General features: G+C 43.1%; 1 long non-coding RNA gene across 3 annotated transcripts in view; it reads left to right on the top strand.

The window, feature by feature from the left end:
* Nucleotides 1-17,581, top strand: part of LOC114135862 (uncharacterized) — a 32,593-nt gene extending 15,012 nt beyond the window's left edge. Inside the window, exons 3-4 of one of the 3 annotated variants that reach the window (XR_003593670.1) lie at nucleotides 6,312-6,509; nucleotides 16,162-17,581. This is a non-coding gene — a long non-coding RNA (uncharacterized LOC114135862). Of the gene's footprint in view, nucleotides 1-6,311; nucleotides 9,120-16,161 lie in introns of those variants that run through there. The other 2 variants (XR_003593668.1, XR_003593667.1) reach the window with 2 other exon arrangements.
* Nucleotides 17,582-19,614: the final 2,033 nt, after the last annotated feature.

Genomic DNA, 19,614 nt, shown 5'->3' with positions numbered 1-19,614 from the left:
GTGTGTGTGTGTGTGTGTGTGTGTGTGTGTGTGTGTGTGTGTGTGAGAACACACACACCAATCCCCAGAAGGAGCAACAGTTATGCAGAGCGTACATGTGTTAAACTTTCAACCCCCACCTTCATGGAAACCTGCCTGGTGTTAACCTTGATCCTTTCTGCTGCTGTGCATGTCTGCGTGTGTCTGGGTGTGTTGGTGTGTGTGTGTGTGTGTGTATTGGTGTGTGTCGGTGTGTGTGTGTGAGCTGAATAGAGAAACCTTGAATCAAATCCTTAGAAGCAGCTTTTTGATCTGTTCTGATATAAACAAACACGCAGAGTTGTTTTCAAATCAATAACTCCCTAAAATATGAAATCACAAGATGAGACAAGATGGTTTGTCAACAACTTTAATCACAAGAAGAAGAAAATGGATACATTCCTGATTAGAGACTGAATGCAGTAAAAACTACCAGCGAAACCTGTTCCTTGACAGACCTGCTTAATAATCTGAAAATGTTAATATTCCATCCATCCATCTTCTTCCGCTTATCCGGAGTCGGGTCACTGGGGTAGCAGCTTCAGAAGGGAGGCCCAAACTTCCCTCTCCCCGGCCACTTCTTCTAGCTCTTCCGGGGGAATCCTGAGGCGTTCCCAGGCCAGCTGAGAGACATAGTCCCTCCAGCGTGTCCTGGGTCTTCCCCGGGGCCTCCTCCCGGTGGGACGTGCCCGGAACACCTCACCAGGGAGGCGTCCAGGAGGCATCCTGACCAGATGCCCAAGCCACCTCAACTGGCTCCTCTGGATGTGAAGGAGCAGCGGCTCTACTCTGAGTCCCTCCCGGATGACTGAGCTTCTCACCCTATCTCTAAGGGAGAGCCCAGCCACCCTACGGAGAAAACCCATTTCGGCCGCTTGTATCCGCGATCTCGTTCTTTCGGTCACGACCCAAAGCTCATGACCATAGATGAGGGTGGGAACGTAGATCGACCGGTAAATCGAGAGCTTTGCTTTTTGGCTCAGCTCTCTCTTCACCACGATGGACCGGTACAGCGCCTGCTTGACGGCAGACGCTGCGCCAATCCGCCTGTCGATCTCCCGCTCCCTTCTTCCCCCATTCGTGAACAAGATCCCGAGTTTTTGCCTCAGCAACCACAGGAGCCGCATGCCGCTTCACCCGCCGGTACCCATCAGCTGCTTCCGGAGTCCCACAGGCCAAAAAGGCCCGATAGAACTCCTTCTTCAGCCTGATAGCATCCCTCACCGAAGGTGTCCACCAACGGGTTCAAGGGTTGCCACCATGACAGGCACCGACAACCTTGCGGCCACAGCTCCGATCGGCCGCCTCGACAATGGAGGCACGGAACACGGTCCACTCAGACTCCATGTCCCCCACCTCCCTTAATGATCCCTTTGACCTTTTCTGTTCCGGGGTGGAAACATTTTATAATGCACCACTTTAGAGACTGGTGTGAAAATCGTCCAGATGTAACAGATGAAGCTGGACTGAGACTCCGTCTGTCCTCACAGCAGACAGAGACTCAACAGAAAGGATTTACTCTGCATGTCCAGGCGACGTCTGCAGGGAAACACGACAAACAAGCCAACAGGAAGAGATTCAAAGGTCAAGTCCATTTCTTCCCGTCTCCTTGAATTTCCTTTAACTAGACTTTGGATGGACAGAGACAACGCCGCAGCGCAGAGAACCACAAAACACATTTAGTGTTAATTTCACACCTTTGCTCTGATTTTAGAGGCAGGAGCTGCTTCAGAGAAACAGACAAAAACTGTTTATGGATGTTTCTGCAGCAGAAAGGCAGGAGAGACTCTGGCGCCTCCATCTTGTTTCCATCTGGTGAAGAAGGAAGTTGCTCTCAGCGTCTTCAGAGGTTTTTGTGTCGTTTCCTTCAGTGGTTCTTGGTGCAGCGCCCCCACAGGCCAGGAGGGGAACAGGTTGGTTTGACTCAGAGAACCACAGCAGCTGGAGGTGGAGCAGATGATGGAGTTCTGGTTCTAACAGAACCAGGCCGACCCGGGGGAAACATCTGGGCCGCGTCTCCAAAGCTTTGAGTTCTTTGGTGGATCAAATTGAAAATGCACCAAAGCCCGGAAGCCAAAGTTTCTTAATTCAATACAACAAATGATGCTTTAAACAAAACCAGCTGCTGAGAAAAAGGCGGGAAAGATCAGAGCATTTCTATCAAGGCCACGCCCCTACAGGCTCAGGATGGTACTGCATCCCAGTCAGAGTTAAATAAATTTCTGCAAATATTGGATAAAATGTCAGCTAAATGTTTGAAATGAATAAAAACAGAACAAAAAGGACAGAAAACAATATGACTAAAACAAACATGTCTGCTGTGACGAGGCAGCAGCGATAGCTTCAGCCTGGGTTTGTTCCAACAGCAGCAGAGCCAGAGGAGGAGAGCTGATGACTGATGGATGAGTGCAGCAGGACAGACAGATGCAGAAATGGCAAAAAGATGAATGGGCGTCACAAACCGCCATAGATTAATGACAGAGGGAGGCGAGAGAGGACAGGTGCACAAGGACGGCCGCCGCCACACAAACACATCGCCGCTCCCGCTTCCCTCCAGAACAACAGGACGCCTTCGAAGTGTTGACCTTTTAACTGGATTTCCAGAGAAATCCGAATGCTGGGTGAAAGAGCGCCTTTCAGAGAAGCAGCTTGAGACATCGGTGGGATGTCTGTGTTCGATACGTGGCTGCGCCGCTGACCTTTCCCTAATGGCCGCGCCGCAGACGCAGCTCATTGTTGAACACCGCCGGGATGTTTGGAGGGAGGCGGCGGTCAGGAGCAGCGGGTCACTGCGGCTGAAAACCACTTTAAACTCATCTTTCACTTTTATTTTCACTCAGGCTGGATCTGTGGACAGCTAACGCCGACAGGTCAACTGTAGACCGGATCGGTTCTGATGACGGGACGACCTGCGAGTCCAGACCGACCCGGTCCAAGTCCGGCCTGAACTCTGCGTCTTAATCCGGCTCTTAGAGGGATTTCCTTATCTCTGCTGCTGCCTCAGGATTTCTAATCTCCTGTGTGTCTGTGTGTGTGTGTGTGTGTGGGTGTGTGTGTGGGGGGTGGGGGGGTGTTGCTACATTACGTTGGAGTATTTCTGCAATCTGAAAATCTGCATCTTGGTGGTAAATTGGTCCCTGGTGCAGCTTTTAAATCTCTGGTTTGTGGGTTGAGGTGAGAAAATGCAGTAAGTTCTGCCTCCACTATAAAATATGACTGATTTATCCTGTTTTTTAAAATCGATTTGCATCCGCCCTGCAGCCCTGACCCCCCCTGCAGCCAGAGGAGCAGCTGCAAATGGAAACGGCCAGAGGAGCCAGATTTAAATTATGTGTGAAATCCCCCATCAGCCACCTGACAGGAAACTCCCGGGGAATAAAAACATAAAGCAATCCATGGTGTTAAATGACTTTTTAAACTTTTACCCCTTTTTAAAGCATTTCTGAACTGAAAACCCAGATTTTAAATCAAGGTGAAAGTTTGATTTTCCAAACCAAACTGTAAAAATGTGAAAACCTTTTAGTTCAGAGCTGAACAGTTCATTAGTTCCCGCTTATTCTTGTTCCGTTCATTTCATCGTTTTCTCTTTAACTTAAAGGAAATACAGAAAGTTTATTAAACCATAAAACATTAATTTACTCCGTTCAGAACTTCTTTACTAATGAATCTTAATATTTTCTGCTCCGTCTCTTATTCAATCTCAACATGTCGAACCTCCATTTTCCCCTGCTGGTCTTTGTTGTCCTGGTAGTTTGTCCTACAGAACCGGTTCTGATCCGGAACGTTCCCAGCCGGCCAGGTAGCTCGTTACTTGTTCCGATCGATGTTCTTTCATTCCTCTGACCTTTTCCTGTTGTCTCAGTTTCCTCAGAGCTGCTCTGACTCACCTCGCCGCTTCCACGTGGGTCCAATTAGGATGTAACCGTCGGAACCGGTTCCGAGCTGAATGCCAGGCCGCCTGTTTGCTCAGACCCGGAGAGACTAACGGAGTTAAAGAGTGTTTAATTTTAATCAGAGTGAGACCTCTTCAGCTGCAGAGACGATCTTCTGTTTCACGGCTCGGACAGGAAACATCAAACCGACTGAAAGGTGAACAGGGGCGATTCTAGGATCTGACCTCTAGGGGCGCTCAGCCCCCAGCAGGGAGAAGGTCTAAGAGACGTTTTCTAAACGTCACAGCTTATTTACATACATTCACATGAGAAATTAAATGGTTTTGTCCGACTAAAACTGTTAACAACTACATACAGGTCTGTGTTACGTGTCCGACGCTTCAAGTTCGACCTTCAAGTCCGACGCTTCAAGTTCGGCGCGTGTCCACTTTGCTCCGTTCACACCAAACGCGTTTTGAGCGTCAGGCGCAAAGTCTATGTGGAGGCGCGTCGAGGGCCGGTGCGGAGCGTTTCGAGCGTTTTGACGCGTCAAGAGCATCCAACGCAAAACAACAACTAGAGCTGAGGCGCCCTCGCCGTGCCCTTGACCCTTGACCCTCGACACGCTTCCACATGGTCTTTGAATGTGCAGCAGACGCGAAACGCGTCGAGCGTCTGCATTCAAAGTGAAAACGCGTCGAACTTGAAGCGTCGGACGCGTTTTTGACGCGTGAACGCACCATAGTATTCAGGCGCTCGACATTTTGCTCTACATGAATGAAATAATTACACATAAACGGTAATAAAGACAAAAATAAAGATGAAAACAGACGTAAAGATATCTGTCTGGAAAATGATTTAAACATAAAAATATATTGAAGTTGAATTAAAAACAGACTTTTAGCCTTTTGATCTATAAATGTGATTAAATAATAAATGATGCTCCACTTTAAGTGTTTGTGTATGTTTCTAAAAATCAATCTTTGTGTTTTAACAGTGAAATAAAGAGATTTTATTTATTTAAAGAAAGCAGAGAGACGGCTTTAATATCTGTTGTCTTTGATGTTTTCCTTACATAATTTCCATAAACATTTCTCTCCATATCGTCCTCTGAACATGGATTATTTTAACACTCAAAACTAGAAAAAAGCTGCAGCAATTTAAAATGATACATTTTAATTATTTAAAGTTAATTGGGAGCTGCAGCTTTAACATTTAAATCCTTTTAGAACCGGATTGTTTTATTTCTACACATCAGAGCAATAATGCATTTTTATTGATGAGTTACTGATACTGATAGTTTTTTTTAAGTTTGATATATTAACAAATTTCTTTTCTTTTGTTTTTGTAGATTTTCCTTTGAAAAACCTCATAAATTTGAAAAAAAGTTTTAGGTTTCTACAAAAATACTTTCAGAACAAATTGACAAACAATAAAAAAGCAAAACAAATTTCTGTGCATTTTTCCTAAATAAAGTGCAAAAAAATTATAGTTTGAGAGCAAATCAAATTTAGATTTGAGTAACTGAAACACTATAAATGATAAAAAATAAAACGGAATCTGAATCTAAAGTATTGATCTGATAGTATTGTATCGATATTATTGATATTTCTGCTGGACATATTAATAACGTCTTTCACAAAATCCACCTTATTCTTGCAGCTCAGTTTTGTGTTTTACAGAAAGTTGAGTTTGTTGCTTTGTGGATGAGATGCATCGATCAAAGATAATTATTATATTTTGACTTTATTTCTGCTGCGGATGGTCAGTATAAACGTCGAACCACCGTCAGAACGATCAGATCCTTATAAAGATCTGATCTTCGTATCGCTGCAGCTTCACGTTTCCATCTTCCAGCCATGCAGGAACTGAATGTTACAGAGTTTAGTAGCTGCGTCACCAACCTGGACCTAAATATAACTCGTCCGTCCAGCCGCAGCAGTAATCTGAGTCTTTATCAGGCGGCAGCCGGATCAGCAGCAGGAATCACAGCGTCCTGTCGCTTCCTGTTAAGACCGGGTCGGGCAGCAGCAGATTAAATGTGTCACATTCATACAGATCCATCACTCTGTCTAAACAGAGCTGTTTGCTTTCCGGAGAGGAGAAGAAGAAGCTGCAGCGCTTCGCACATAAAAGGGAGGAAAATATTTCAGAAGGAAGCTGCTTTCTGTTTTCCTTCTGTTGGTAAAAAACCTAAAATCAAAGATCTGAGGAGACCAATTTATCATATGCTGCGCTCTGCAGCTGCTCTGTCTGCGCTGACAAAGATTTACTCACCTCGGCATGACGAATGCTGCCGGGGATCCGCATCAGTCGGGTTTTATCTGTCAGTTATCAGAAATTAAAAGATATCTGAGGTTCTCCTGAGTTATTTTTGGAGTTATGCAGCTTTTAATTTTCTGTCTTTTCTCTCGTTTGAAGCGTCTGGCGTTCTGATTGGCTGAGACTGGCTGACATAATGCTGCCATCACCTGATCGTTCTCCTGCTGACCTCCTTCTGTCTAACATAGAAACTTCTCTGGTTCAGTTCTTCTGCTTCTGCTCTGTCTTCTCAAACCTGCAGATGGTACTAAGCCAGGTTCTGGTTCTGGTTCTGCTGGAGGTTTCTTCCTGTTAAAGGTGTGTTTTTCCTTTCTACATTCGTTAGATGCAACGTCAGAATGAGGGAGTGTGTCTGATCCAGGAAACTTTGAGTTTCATCTTTGCTTTTCATAGATAATGTGGTTCTGTTGCCATCAACAGGTCGTCACCTTCGTCATGTCGTGACCTTCATCAGGTCGTGACCTTCGTCATGTCAGTGATCAGCGTTGTGTTTGAAGCAGTGATGGCGTTCCTCAGGGCTAAAATCCCCTACATGGGAGAGTTCAAAGGTCAAAACCACCCACCTCAGTTGGCAGTGAAACCTTTCTTCACCTGCTGTAAAAACCCGTCACACCTTCAGCCAACATGTTGGATCTGCCTTCGTTCAACTCTGAACTCAGCCTGAAGGAAAATGTCCGACCTTCAGGTTGTGATCTTAAGTTCAAGCAGAAAACCAAACTTGAGCTTTTGGAGTGGCCTAGTCAAAGTCCAAAATAAATCTGATGAGTGAGGTTGTTTTGGACTGATCCATCCAGCAGACTCGTAAACCCAGAACTTTGTTGCTGCTGAAACGCCTCGTCCTCTTCGGATCAACCGGTCGACCTGATGAAACTCCTGGACCTCCTTTTCTTCTTCTCTTGCATCGAAACATGAACCTTCAGCTGCAGCTGAAACTCCACGCCTGGCTGGTTGTGGAAGGTTTTGTGAAAAATGACTCCTGGTTGTCAGAGCGTCTTGTTACCCTGACAGCAGGAGGAGAAAATGATGCAGGAATATTTCTGGATGCTGGCAGACGAATGAAAACAGCAACAGGCTGCAGGAGGCAATAAATCACAGACAGATTTGTCATGATTTGTGATGTTCGCTGTCATATTTCCTCTCTGCTCTAGACATGCTGGTCCAGTCAAAGGCTGCAGCTTCATCTTCACCCAGCAGAGATTTATAATCTGACGTTTATTTAGAGAATAACAGGAATGATGCAAACACTGAGACGCAGCGACACTTTTTAATTGCAGGGTCTGTAATTAATGAATTATGGAATTAGATAAACTGCATATCGACAAAATAAGCAACATTTTCAATTCAAAAACACATTTTGCTGCTCAGTTATTGAATAAATAGAAATACAAGCTTCATAACCAAGATATTTATAGTTTTTAATCTGGTCTTCATGGAGCCGCTTCAGAAATGTGAACGCTGATATCAGAAATCAATCAGCTGCAGGATTGATTTCTGATTGATCAATACGACGAAAGAGAAACGCCTGGATGGGTTTGTCTGAACTGAGACATTAGAAATGTTCTGCAGCTTGAGAAGGCCCACTTTGGCTCAGGTCAGAGGTCAGAGGTCAGCCTAATCTCTGGTTTCCAGCTGGAAGAACTGAAGCTGATTCTAGATCTATAACTCTAGATCTATAACTCTAGATCAAATATAATAACTTCAGTTTAGTTTCTGTTCAGCAGAAGTTAAACTAAGATTGTAATGTAGAGCTGTGCATCATCTGCGTCGTTATGGTAACTGATATGATCATGAGCAGATTAATAAATGATTATTTTACCATTTTTGAGGTTTTTAGCAAATTCTACAACCTTTATGTTATTTCAGGGATTATTCTGGAGAAAGAAAACGTCGCCAACAGAAGAATGACCGGAAACACGTCGAGGTTTCTGGACGGGTTCAAAACAGCACAAAGAGGAAAAGATGAGGCTCAAAGCTCAACAACTCGTCCATAAAAACACAAAGACTCCAAAGCAACGGGACTCTGAGGAGAAGACAGTTTGTTCCTGCAGCTGGATTCAGGTAGAAGCAGCTGAATGGCGTCGCTTCACCTGGACTCTCGATCAGAAGAGCAAATGAAGACATGATGGGATGAGAAACCAGGAGGAAGTGATGCAGAGAGAGAAAGGCTGTGATTGGCTGACCGTCGCCCCGTTCTGTAGTTAAATGAAAGCAGAAAAGATGTAAAACAATCTGTCTGAAGCTCTGCAATCAAACTTTCACTGCAGCTGTTATTACTCTATTATCTGAGAGAGTGGACGGTTTCACAGCCCGAAATTACTCTGGTTTTAGAGCGAAGTGTGTCTCTGGTGTTACAGGAAGTGACTTCCTGTGTTCGTTACGCTCCCACTAATTAACTGTCACTCCTGTTTGTTAGAATCACTGTCATTTTCATTCAGAATGGATGACGGCTGTCAGATTAGTCGCCGACTTCCAGCATCGCGATACTAAGAATAAAGCAGATTAGCATGTCTGCTGAACGGCAGAATCTCCTGAAACCTGAGCGGATCAGAGAACATCGACGCTGATCAGGTTTCAGCTAAAAAGAAGCTACATGCTAAAAACTGAACCAAAACGTTACGGCAGTTCATCTTCCATCAAGGTTTATATATTTGCATTTTGAGCTATTGCGTTAGAAAAAGCTTTGAACCTGAGATGTTCACAGGAACCGGTGAAAAGGGCGGGGCGAGTAACGGAAACACGTAATTGGTAAGTCACGTTATTGCTTGGATTTTAATCGGTGCGTTTTGCATCCAGTGAAAACAAACATGTTAACAAATAAACTGGACAGTTTGCTGTAAGTTTAGTGATATTTCCACAGTTGTGGTCTTGAAATAAAGTCCTGAGTCCTCAGCGCCCGATTCCGAGACTGGAAACCGAGATCGGTCTCGATTACTACACTGAACGACAGTCTAGAAACGCAGATATAGAGACGGTGTGTCGGCGTCATTAACGCGCCAGAAGAGAAGCTAAAGCTAACAATTTACCGCATTAAAAAACATTTTCCTAAAAAATCTGACATTTAAAGTAGAACTAAACCAAAAGCAGCTGCTTTCACTGATAAACTGTTTAGACAGATCATTTATGGTTCTATCTTTACGTTTTAGTGAGAATTTTGACATTTTTGTGTAAATTTGCTCAGTTTGGCCATTGGGGCCTGCCATGCAAAGCAATGGCAGGAACCTATTACTATTCTCCCAATTCTTTATTTTTCTTCCGTAACCGTTAATGCGGCTCATACCGCTGCGTGCACACCTACAAATGAGGTATCAAAACGTGCAGAAAATTCACGCCATTGGAGCTATTACTTTTGGTGGGATTTGGGCTTAACATGGCGACATAATTCGCAAAAAACTACGAAAAAAAACCCATTATAAGTCAATGGGAAAAATCCTACAAATACCCTATTTTTGAGGATTTTCTGTGTCGTCACAAATTCACCTAGAAATGCCATTCAAATTTCATTTTGTAGATACGTCTGTGATCTCTTCGAAAGTGAAGACGGCTCGTCGATACCAATTACGGTTTGTCCACAATTTGTCTCTAAGCGAGTGAGGTAGAGACATGAATCTCGGGACTATTGCAGAAGACACATAGGCCTCTCATACGCTTCAAACGCTTTTCGAATATGTATTACGGTTCCCGAACGGGAAGGATTTGTTCCCAATGCTTTTTTTCAGTAAAACTGGCTGGCTGAAACAGAGAATTGTGTCCCCAGCATGTCTCACTCACAGCTCACACTTTGCTGAGACAATTATTTACCATAGCAACGGAACTGAGGAGGCTATTGGTGGAAGAATCAGTTGAAACAGATCAGGACTGAACTGGCCTTTAGAACTACTTGCTGCTGTGGGCTGTATATAACTGATTTAACTCAGTAACTGTTATACATGGGATTAGTTTTGAACTTTGAAATTAAGCTTCACTAAAATTTCAAAATAAAAGCCTTGACAATTTTTACATCAGGTATTTGCTGTTTTGAGCATTATATAACTGATTTAACCCAATGACTATTACACATGGGATTAGTTTGGCCCTTTGAAATAAAGTTTAACAAAAATTCCAAAATAAAAGCCTTGACAAATTTTAAATCATACTGAATGGTGCACGTCCACCGTACTTAACGTTCTTGTGATTCTCCACATGCTATTGATTACGTTGCAGCGTTCTTTAGCATTGATGCTAATTTCTAGCATGACAAGCCGGGCCCAAACCGACGGGCACGCCTTGGCAGGCCCCGGCTAAATTTCTTCATTTAAACCTAAAATTGTGTCAGTGCTGCCCTCTTTGGGTCAAACGGTGCAGTGACTTCCTGTTTTCTGCAATCAATCAAGATCTTTTCTGTCAACACACAGGAAGCTTTGGGCAGAGATCTAACAAACTCTCAGCAGCGCCCCCTCAGTCTGGGTGGAGAACTGCACCATCATGGTTCTACGTGTTGAGGTAAATGTGGATTGATGAACGTAACGTTAAGTTCATTCATTTACTCGCTCATCCTGCTGGGCTCTGCATACAGCTGCGTCTGAATGTGTGTGTGCATCACGCCACAGTAATAATTCATAAAAATGTGTGTGTGAATTTGTTTCCTGTGTGGGTCGGATCCGGTTAGGTTGCATTCGCACTTTGCTCCTTTTATTTGTTGAAGTCGGCTCATATTTCCCTTTTACATTGTGTGACTGTGGACACATATTTCTCTGAGATTAAAAGTGTCTCTTTAATGTGTGTGTGTGTGTGTGTGTGTGTGTGTGTGTGTGTGTGTAGGGAGGTCACAACCTATTACTCATGGTGAGCTGTGTTTACTTTCATCTAATAGGAAAAACAACAGTGATGGCTTCCCCCACATTATAAGTCAATAGATTAACCAAACACCAGATGAATCATGTTGCTCTGTTGGAGCAATGAACTCCTCTCATTGATTTCTGCATAGATTTAATAAGAAGCCCCCAGCAGACGGAGAGGATCCCCCGGCTGCTATCTAAATTAAGCTCTGCAGGATGTAATCACACCTGACTCTACGAAATGGGTCAGCTCAGCTCATAAACCATAACTGCTTGGAGTCTGGGGCCCCAGGCAGAGTCAGGGGCCTGCAGCTTCAAACAGATACTGAGGTTTAAAGAACTAATCACAACCATAAAAATGCTTCACCTTTAAAAAAAGCCGTTATCAGATCGCTGGCAGCTGAATGCCAAAAGCTTTGTTTCTATAGAAACATAAAATATGTTTTCTACATATTTATTAAAACCACCACAGTGGGACGGGACGTTGATCTCCTCCACCTCCTTCTGCTCCCACTGCCAATCATCCTCATGTAATTGCTGCTCACAGCTTCTCTCTCTGCTGCTTCTTCCCAATAACAGAGCCTGAATGCTAATGCTACTGTAGCTAGCATTGCTGCTAATGACGACAGATAAACATTTTTCCTGGAATGGTAAGTCATTAGCTCACCCTGCTACTAGCTTACTCCACTATTAGTATTTTTGTTTCCTTCTCTCACTAAACAGTAAAATTAGTCCATCAAAACAGGCTAATTTGTGTTCACAACCTGGTAAGCTAAACTCTCTGCTAATGCTAAAGGTAGCAGCTAGCTTTGCTAGTGCGGTGGTTTCCACAGTGTTTAACTTTTTGTGTTTGTGTCGCGTTGAGTCGTATCAAACCGCTGCCACTCGTAAACAACTAATATCTGATTAACGAGTTTCTCTATAGCGGTTTTAAGCCGCCATTTTGGCTAAATTAACTCTGCCACTGGATGACAGATTTAATGTATCAATTATAATAAAAGACAACTGATTTTCAATTTTATTTATTTTATCTACATTTCTGCTTTGCATTGTGAACTGGTTGTTTGAAGACAGACCAGTTCTGTTATCCTTAATTTAGTCTTAATTAGTTGAAAACTAATTTAAATTAGGAAAAAGTTGTTCTATGAGTCGTTCTGTCAGCGCTGGACTCATTTCTTCTTCTACTGTTATTTAATATCTAAGCTTCATCCGGCAGATATTCATAAGCAAAAACTGAGAATGAAAACTATTTATTTCCCAGTGTGCCCTGACTCGGTAACTTTGATATAATTACTAATTTTGTTAATAATTATTGCTGACATGTATTAATTGGCATTCTTTGCCAAACCAGACCTTTAGCTGCACAGCAGCCCTGATCTGTGGATGCAAAGAGACTGGAATGAGGAAAATAAAAACCAACAAGGAAAGTCTTTCTGAGGAGAAATGAAATATTTTCCCAGAATCCATCCTGCTTTTGTCTTCTTTCTAAATATAATCAGTATGTTTCCATCTGCGTGTTTGTTCACTCGTTAGCTATTAAACACAAGAGCTACAGACAATAAATTCACTAATTACAAGCTGAACACAGATGTTTGGTTTCGTCCGTCAGCCGTGAAGCTCCAGATCAGAATATTCCAGCTGCTCCAGCCGCAGAAACCCGATCAGAGACTCTGAAACGTCCTGCAGCCTGTCGTCTGCCTGAACATAAAGCCGCAAACAACAGGGAGACACTTCAAACAGCATGTTGGGATAATTAGCAACCCAAACAATTAGCATTTTAGACACCTCACCAGTTATTTTCAGTTCAGTTCCAGAGAGGAGGAGACGGAAGGAGAGATGAAGAGGATAAATGAGGAGCGTCTGAAGACGAGCAGAGGGAAGATAGAAGGAGAATGAAATTAAAACATTTTCTTTTTTACAGGGCAGAAACATATATATATATATTTTTAAGTAGGAAGGTGAAAAATACTCAGGAATATTAACTGATAGAGGAAACAAGTGGCTGAAAAATTTCCTCATCCTGGCAGGACAGTTAGGATAGGTTCTGGTTCTGTCGGTTTGGCCAGAACCAGAGTCTCATCAATCAGAACCGTCGTTGTTACTCAATAAAACACTTTATGTTTAGAACAAGTTGAGATTCAGTTAAAATCACATTCAGATCAGGGTCATGTGCTGAAGATCTGATGCTTTCATGCTGAGCATGAACGTTTGCTGCTTTCTGATTGGTTGTATCTTGACCAGCTGTCCTCTCATTGGTTCAGAGAGCGAACAAAATGTTTCGAAACAGAATAATTTAGTTTTGACATTTTCAACAGTCTAACAGTGAAAATGTTTTATTATCCGTCCTTTCCGATCAGTCTGCTTCTACCTGAACTGAATCAACGCTGGACAGACTTTAGGGATGGATTCACACCGACCCAGTTTGGTCCGCTTTAACCAACTCCGGTCCGTCTGCCTAGTCAAAGTCCGGCCCAGTTGGTGAGGTGTGAACGCTAATTGACCTTTGACCTCTGGTCCTCCAAACCTCAGTCTGGGTTCAGTTGAAGTGAACTCTGTTTTGGTTTAAATGTGAATGCCAAGCGGACCAGAGGCCGCTCCAAAAGCAGGAAGTGGACTACAGCGCAGGGCATTCTGGGTAAATACAACCAAAGCTAACGTGCTAGCCTAGCGCTAGCAGCAGAAATGGCTCCTGGTCTTTAGCCAAAGACTAAACAGAAATCCTCCAACCGCTAAAATCTGACGCCTCCATCTTGTTTCCATCTGGTGAAGAAGGACGTTGCTCTCAGTGTCTTCAGTGGTTCTTGGTGCAGCGCCCCCACAGGCCAGGAGGGGAACAGGCTCAGAGAACCACAGCAGCTGGAGGTGGAGCAGATGATGGAGTTCTGGTTCCAGTGGAACTGGGTCGACCGGACCAGCAGGAGGAAAACGGTCTAAATCCTTTTTGCTCATTTCCACAGAGACTGTGATGAATCGTAAACTCTGCTGCTGTTTCTTCGTCTCGCTGGTTTCTGTTAATCCTGCAGACACTGACTGTGGGAAGGTTTTCCATTTTCAGGCTTTGGTCTCTGCGATGAGCAGAGCCAGAGTAACGTGGACCGATCCGTTTCTACTCGGACAACTTCACCGTCCTCATGTTGTGTCTAAGCCAGGTTATCGCAGCGTTTGATGTTGATCAGCTAAAAGGACAAAGATAAATCCCACATCAGAGAGTTTAAACATTGGAACATGTTGGTCCGGGTTGTTGCGTCACTAAAGCCTGAGGCCTGTCTGCATTTCTTTACCCATTTACAGACATTTACATGAAAATCTCAGAACTGAAGTTTTGTCCAATAAGGATGCAGGAAATCATTTGCTGCTGATCAGCAGTTTTCTGTTTTCTGCCTCGTCCTGCAGGATGAAATATCAATCATCATAACTGACGGGAATCAGATTCCTCCTTCACATGAAGTGGGATTCGGTCCGGATTTCTTTCCTCTCAGGAGTTTTTCTGCTGATTCGCTTCGGTCCTTTCATGTCTGCTTCAGATCTCGGATTGATCTGTTCGACTCTTTAAGCAGCCAAACTCTTTGATATCAGACAAACAAACAGAATAAAGCAGAAGTTGTGTCCGTGAAAATCTCCCAACGTTTCTGCCAGTCGAAGAACTTTGTCATTTTTTCTGGAGTTTTTATAAACTGATAACTGGAACAAACTTTAAGTAGGACAATTATTATTTCTAAACCCACAAAATGAGACTTGAAGTGAAGCATTTTGGGTCACACCAGAGCTAAACACACCATGTGTTCATTAAAAAGGGGCGTTATGTATTTTCTGACCTTCGGTTGTGAAAATGCTGCATATATAAACCATAACTTAAAATAAATTAGACTTCACGTTGATATTGGTCTGACGCTTTGAAAAGCTGCTCTGCCTTCACAGCAATGCTCCTCCATGGTGCCGTTTACAGCCAGATGTGCAGTTCCTCCAGGCGTTTGCTAATTGCTGCTGCCGCTAGTCTAGAGGAGCAGTGAGGAGGAGGAAAGGTTGAACTTTGGTTGATTTTTTTAGGACATTTTAACTGAAATACATTTGTTGCTCTGGACGTCTTCCTGATTTTAAAATCCAAACTGGAGAAAAATATCCGACAGTTGATCTGATGACTTGAACTGAAACTCTGCATGTGGCCCAGAATGAAACTTCAGGAGGAAAAACGACGTTTCTCCTGGAATCTTTTTCATTTTATTGTTTTTTTTAGGAGGTCAACTGAGTGTCGCTCTGTGTTTCCCTCAAAGGATTCTGGGTATTATGGGCTGGAGCGTTCCCATGACACCAGGCCCGGTCCAGCATCCCATCTCATTCCAGTTCAATCCCTTTAGAGCCGGGCCAACCGTCTCCGTGGCAACTGGCCGCTGTGGCGCCTCGTTTGTGTTGCTGCGGCCTTCAGACCTTTCAGGTTGTTTTCCCTCTTTCACTCATTATCTGGGTTTGTGGTTCGTATGTAGCAATCAGGCTCCATCCACTGAGACCGAAATATTGGCATATTTCATAAAAATAAACGATCATCTGAGCAAATTCTTTAACTCCCTTCCTGAACTTTGACTCTGTTTTCTGTCTGGTAAAAAAAACGCAACCAGCAGGAATTTAAAATGTTTCCAAACATGACAGCAGTGGAGCAAAAAGCCACAACGAGAAACAGATTTCACTCTGCAACAGTCAGACGGGAAATCTCACTAAATCTCTCGAGATCAAACGAGAGTTCAGCGTAAACAAACATGGCCGACGATTTGAGTAACGGACAGACGGTGAGCAGAGAAACAACAAACACAAAAACAGTTTTTCCATCAGTCTGAGAAACATTCATGTGCAGCTACAGCAGCTCAGTGTTTCCTCAACCTGCTGTCGCCATGGCGACCGCCACATCCGGCTGTTGGTGGTGTTTGGTTGTGCTCTGCCGACTGAACATCAGATGTTTTCAGGTTTCCGCACAAAGTGGGAACTGTAAAGAAATGTAACTTTAAGAATAAAAAAAAGTCAAATATCTAAAATCCTCCCAAAAGTCAAAGTCAGACTTTTAATAAAATCAGTTCAATAAAGTTGAATAAAGTTTAATAAAGTTTTCCAAGGACAAAGTCAGAGTAACTTTTCTGTCCCTGCAGAGCTACAAGCCTTCAGACAGGATGTGAGGTCACAGCGTGATGTTTGTCGCCATGACAACCCTCAGTGGCTGATGTGACGCGTCTGGGTGAGCGCGGCTCTGATAGCTGCGTCCTGTTGATGCTCAACCCAGAAACCCAGACTGGGTCCAGGTTCTGCAGAATCGGTCCAGTCGCTCCTTCGGACCCCGGAGGGAGGAAGAGCTGCCCGTCTCCAGGTGGTCAGTTAGAGGAACAAAATAAAACGATAAAAACACAAAGTGGGTTTCAGTGATTCATCTGGTGACGGATTCACAGAAAGTTTTTCTACTATAGAAAATGCAGATTCAGCTCAGCAGTGAAACTTGATTTATTCTGTTGGCCAAACAGAATCCGAGTCATTTATGTCCAGTGATAATTAGCTGAAATAAGCTTTTATTGCCCTGCTGCTGTTAGCAGTAACTAAATCAACCCGGAGTTCTGCTTTTACCCGCAGTGGCTCGGAGTGGATTTAAATGAGACTTTATGAAGCAAACTGGGATAAATTGGTTTTTTTTCACTTAGAGTTTTTTCCCACCTGAACTTTGGGGAACCAGAACTTCACCATCTGCTCCACCTCCAGCTGTTAGGATGGACTCTGGATTCAGATCATCTACAGTTATATTAAAATCATCTTTTCTGTTAACTTTAAATAAATGACATTTGGTGTTTGTTTGCAGTATTGCACTGCTTCAGTTCAGCAGCTTCAACACAACCTGCAGTGGAAATGATTTAATGAAAGGACAAACGGCTTCCAGCTGCAGCATGTCGACAGGCTGCAGCGTGTGTGAGGCCGCAGTTCCTACGACACACACCGGATGTTAGAGCCATGTGTTCAAAGTGACTCTACTGCAGTTTCACACATTAACTGCTTCTTTTTGCCCGTCAGCCTGGAATGACTTTCAGAAGAAATGTCAACCAGACGCTCAGAGAACCGAAGAGGAAAGTTTCATTCGGTACAAAGGCTTTTAACAGGCAGCCATGTTTTTAATGGTTTTATCATTTTATGCTTTTAAAACTAAATCAATGTTTGTTACTGCATGAACATAAATGCTGATCTCTGTCAGGTAACTATTGAAACACAGACTGGAGATCTCCGTCCATCCAGGCTCCACCTCACTGATTATAAAAACCTAAACTTTTATAGCACTTTATCTGTGAAACGTGAAAACAAAGCAGCTGATTCTTCTTTCATGTTTCAGCTCATTGGACCATCAGATGGAAGTTATGAATAATTTACGGCTCTAACTGGTGACTGGGTTAAACCGAGGCAGCGTCCTGACCCGTTTACGCTGCTGGACTGATGAAACCACCAGATGATCGACGCCGACGGCTGCTTGGTTCAGAAACTAGATCATGATGAGAGGGTGAAAATATGAACACATTAAACATATGCTCCACTTTCTTCACTGGCTTCTCGTTTCCACCAGGAAAAAACGTTGATTTCCAATGATCCTCTGAAGCTGAATAAACGTTAAAATCATCCGAGCCCTTCACTGTCCGACTGCGGCAGCATTTCATTATCAGAACCAACGACCAGACAGAAATAAATCATATTTAAGTCAAAGACTGGAAGTGAGCATCAAGATCTGCTTAAAATCACAACAAAGTTCCGGTTCTGGTTCTCCAGAATCAGACCCGGCTCAGACATCCTTCTGTCCTCCACTGAGGAACTTTTTACTAATTTATCTCAAGAAGTTTTAAAGTTTAGTTTGTATAATAAGTCAGTGTTTCAGTCCTCAGCAGCTGCTTAACTATGTTATGAGGCTTTTCAAAAATAAAAATCCTGCAGAACTTTCTTTTATTCTGAGAATCTCCAGAAAGTTAATGAGAAAAGTTTTGATGTGAGCAGCTTTCAGCGAGAAACACTTTTATAGAGGCAAAGAACCAAAAATGTAATTCATCTTCTGCATCTCTGAGAAACGCTCTGCTTTCTGCGTCGACTCTAACGCCGGCGCTCTGGATCAGAACGTGCCGCGTTTGGAGCGACTTCATCACAAAGAGCCGGACGCATCAGCAGCCTCCTGTTAGCATTCCTTCACACAGCGAATAAAGAAGCAGATGTGAACAAACGCCTGCCTCTGTCTGTCCCCTGGAGGTTTATTCAGAGCGGTGGAGGGTAATTCCTGGATATCACACCTCACAGGCGCCTGCCGGGTTTCAGGCCGACGCCTTTCGGTCAGGATTATTCAGAGAGAATCAAACAGCGGAGAGGAAAAGTCAATCTAGCTCAGATGAAATGAGAAGACAGAGCAGCTGAAGCTGTGATGCGACAATCAGAAGGAAACAGAAAAAGTTTTACTGAGATTTCTGTCAGGTTTCCGTGAAGATGGTTCAGAAACGATGCAGCAGATTAACATTGATTTACTTCCATCCATTGTTTAAAGTTCTGCAAAATGAAACATGTTTATAGAAACCTGAAGTTTAACAGAAATGCACAGAAAGCACAAACCTTTTCTTACAATAATACGCAAAATAACAAACAGTAAAACTTCGCCTGCATCAAACCTCACTGATGTTTTATCACTTTGTTGGACTTTCAGAGAGAAACTTCAATGAAACGACAGGAAGGAAAGTTCCTGAATGAGACTTTGAATCAGGTTTACAGTAGATGAATGTAAATCTCTGGTTTTATTTATATCTAAATAAAACCAAAGCTGATGACAAACTCAGTGGGTTCGTTTTTATCCCTGATGTTTTGGTGCTGGAAATAAAACCAGAGAATGTCTCTTCAGCAGTCGGTCCGCCCGGCGACCCGACAGTCGGAAACGTTTCCTGGTAACCATGGCGCCGATCAGATCCTGACGACTGATCACTTTCATTTGAAAAACGTTTGGTTGTTTCACTGCATTGACAACAGGAACTGAAACACATTCTGAGGAAATCAACACAAAATTCATTCAGTTCAGCCTTTTATACATCTAATCATTTCTCAAGGCACTTTATGGAGAAAAGTGATGTTCAGTGGAGAGTTCAGTCTGTTCTCTGATGGATAACCAGATTGATTTATTTCCATTTTTATTTTAAATTTTACTCTGAGCCTCTGAGGAGCAGAAAAAGCTCCAAGATTAAACTCAAAACGCTCATTCAGGATTATCAGGAAATATTATTTAGTACGTTCAGCGTCAGGTCTGAGTATGAAGACAGTCGTTTCTTTCACTGCTAGAGTTTCCCACTATGAAGAGTTTGTCATTATTTAACATGAAATCATGTAAAAACAAAAAACACAAATAGTTTTAGTGTTTTGACATCAATTTGAGAAAAACCAAAGCTCAGATATTTGAAAAACCTGAAATTAATAAAATCTGAAGTCAACAGGACGAGTGTCTGGAAAAATGTTCCTAAATATTATTTCTATATCCTGACAGCATTTAACCTCCTCTGTTCAGTCCCATGATGCTTTGCTTTAACCTGTGACTCAGTTTTACCTGCCAGAAA

Source organism: Xiphophorus couchianus, chromosome 20, assembly GCF_001444195.1.
Source record: "Xiphophorus couchianus chromosome 20, X_couchianus-1.0, whole genome shotgun sequence".
In the NCBI taxonomy this organism is placed as follows: Eukaryota; Metazoa; Chordata; class Actinopteri; order Cyprinodontiformes; family Poeciliidae; genus Xiphophorus; species Xiphophorus couchianus.
This window is presented reverse-complemented; position numbering and strand designations above follow the sequence as displayed.